At 56.6% G+C, this 3,089-nt stretch overlaps 1 non-coding gene across 1 annotated transcript in view; it reads right to left on the reverse strand.

The window, feature by feature from the left end:
• The window catches only part of LOC126436838 (small subunit ribosomal RNA), a 1,909-nt gene extending 378 nt beyond the window's left edge, over positions 1–1,531 (reverse strand). Inside the window, exon 1 of the ribosomal RNA XR_007580958.1 lies at positions 1–1,531. This exon is cut by the window's left edge and continues 378 nt beyond it. This is a non-coding gene — a ribosomal RNA (small subunit ribosomal RNA).
• Positions 1,532–3,089: the final 1,558 nt, after the last annotated feature.

The raw sequence follows: 3,089 nt of genomic DNA on the forward strand, positions 1-3,089 counted from the left end.
TATTGCTCAATCTCGTGCGGCTAGAAGCCGCCTGTCCCTCTAAGAAGAAAAGTAATCGCTGACAGCACGAAGGATGTCACGCGACTAGTTAGCAGGCTAGAGTCTCGTTCGTTATCGGAATTAACCAGACAAATCGCTCCACCAACTAAGAACGGCCATGCACCACCACCCACCGAATCAAGAAAGAGCTATCAATCTGTCAATCCTTCCGGTGTCCGGGCCTGGTGAGGTTTCCCGTGTTGAGTCAAATTAAGCCGCAGGCTCCACTCCTGGTGGTGCCCTTCCGTCAATTCCTTTAAGTTTCAGCTTTGCAACCATACTTCCCCCGGAACCCAAAAGCTTTGGTTTCCCGGAGGCTGCCCGCCGAGTCATCGGAGGAACTGCGGCGGATCGCTGGCTGGCATCGTTTATGGTTAGAACTAGGGCGGTATCTGATCGCCTTCGAACCTCTAACTTTCGTTCTTGATTAATGAAAACATACTTGGCAAATGCTTTCGCTTCTGTTCGTCTTGCGACGATCCAAGAATTTCACCTCTAACGTCGCAATACGAATGCCCCGCCTGTCCCTATTAATCATTACCTCGGGTTCCGAAAACCAACAAAATAGAACCGAGGTCCTATTCCATTATTCCATGCACACAGTATTCAGGCGGGCTTGCCTGCTTTAAGCACTCTAATTTGTTCAAAGTAAACGTGCCGGCCCACCGAGACACTCACTCAAGAGCACCCTGGTAGGATTGCAACGGGGTCCGCCTCGGGACGCACGAGCACGCACGAGGCGCGTCGCACGCCTTCAGCTCGCCCCACCGGCAGGACGTCCCACGATACATGCCAGTTAAACACCGACGGGCGGTGAACCAACAGCGTGGGACACAAATCCAACTACGAGCTTTTTAACCGCAACAACTTTAATATACGCTATTGGAGCTGGAATTACCGCGGCTGCTGGCACCAGACTTGCCCTCCAATAGATACTCGTTAAAGGATTTAAAGTGTACTCATTCCGATTACGGGGCCTCGGATGAGTCCCGTATCGTTATTTTTCGTCACTACCTCCCCGTGCCGGGAGTGGGTAATTTGCGCGCCTGCTGCCTTCCTTGGATGTGGTAGCCGTTTCTCAGGCTCCCTCTCCGGAATCGAACCCTGATTCCCCGTTACCCGTTACAACCATGGTAGGCGCAGAACCTACCATCGACAGTTGATAAGGCAGACATTTGAAAGATGCGTCGCCGGTACGAGGACCGTGCGATCAGCCCAAAGTTATTCAGAGTCACCAAGGCAAACGGACCGGACGAGCCGACCGATTGGTTTTGATCTAATAAAAGCGTCCCTTCCATCTCTGGTCGGGACTCTGTTTGCATGTATTAGCTCTAGAATTACCACAGTTATCCAAGTAACGTGGGTACGATCTAAGGAACCATAACTGATTTAATGAGCCATTCGCGGTTTCACCTTAATGCGGCTTGTACTGAGACATGCATGGCTTAATCTTTGAGACAAGCATATGACTACTGGCAGGATCAACCAGGGAGCTGCGTCAACTAGAGCTGAGCAGCCGGCCGCCCGGAGTGTGTCCCGGGGGCCCGCGCGAACACGCAAGCGTCCGCTCAATTATTCTGCAAACAGGAGGAGGCTGAGCTCCCCTGCACCATACACCTCGAAACCCTCTCAGGTCCCGGCGGCGCGCAGCGCCGTCCTAAGTACTTGGTCGGGTTCGAGAGAGGCGCAATCGCCCGGAGTTTGGCGAGTAGACGCCTTAGGTGCGACCACCCGTGCTCCCAACTGAGCTTGCCGCTGCCGACAGAGGCCCGGGAGCGTGCTGTCGTGGCATTGCCGGCGGGAGACAACACGCGCCACCTACGGTGACCGGCAGCTCCAACGCCAGCGCCACAGAAGGACAAAAGCCCCACTTGGGTGCCGAAGCGAACTCTCCCAGCACAGCGCACGCGCCAACACGTCCGCACAGCTGCGATACAAACCACCTGCGAGAACCGCAGAGGCGACCGAGCAGCAGACGGCGTCGCGGCGCCGAGCGCCGGGCGGCGGCGCATCCTCAGCGCACACAGTCCTCAATCGGACCAGCACACTGCAGATGTCCACCGCGCTTCGCACCGGGCCCGCGAGGACCTACTTTGGCCGCACGGCGCCGCGTGCAGGGTGCGCCGGCGCGCAGCTGCGCCGCCTGCCGCCTCCGTCGGCCGGCGCGCCTGCCACTGGCCGCCCCCACCAGCCGGCTGTAGCGCGTGCGCCCACGCACCGCGCGGCCAGCACGCCGGGAGGCCCCCCCTCACCGGCCGGGGACGGTCCCACCCAGCCACCGCCGCGTATCGCTTCACACCCAGATGCCATTCACGTTCGTGGGCATGGTGGGTATCGCTGGAACAACCGGTTGGTAGCTCAACCGATCGTCGCCATCACTGATTCACCTCTAGCGAGAACAACCGCACCACAACGGTTTACCAGTTGTTCATTTGCGTAACGTCACCAGCAAACGTAGGCGTCCATCGCCATTTGCAAATTCAACGATTGTTGCATGCCTGTGTCAGGTGTCACGACACACTATGTCTGCCCACATACACGCAACAACATGTGCACGCTTCGCGAACACGTGGAAGGTGGCCCCCGTACGTATGCGATGTCCATTGCGCGAACGACTGTCAACCGGCCTCTGTCGCATGTCGCAGATGTGGAACGCAGTGCACCATGCTATCACGGTGTGTGAGAAGAGACGACTACGTCTGACAACACGCGCCACTACATCAACAGACGGCTCATGCTGATCGCCATCCAGGGCATACCACACTGCAATCCAGCTCTTATAGGGAGACGACACGTAGCTGAGTGCACAACATTTGGACCGCATGGTTCGCCGTTGTTGGCGCAGTCGTTGTACGGTCACATGTACCACGATGTATCATTCAGTACATGAGGACCAATGTGCAGTACAGTGTGTGATTTGGACGTACAATATCAGCGGACAGTTGACACAGGCCATACCACAGCGTAGGCTAAGTGCTTCGCCATGCGAATGCCAATGAACAACTGCGAATGCCAATGAGCATGTACGTCCTGCTGCCATCCACATTACA

This window comes from Schistocerca serialis, unplaced genomic scaffold (assembly GCF_023864345.2).
Source record: "Schistocerca serialis cubense isolate TAMUIC-IGC-003099 unplaced genomic scaffold, iqSchSeri2.2 HiC_scaffold_1248, whole genome shotgun sequence".
In the NCBI taxonomy this organism is placed as follows: domain Eukaryota; kingdom Metazoa; phylum Arthropoda; class Insecta; order Orthoptera; family Acrididae; genus Schistocerca; species Schistocerca serialis.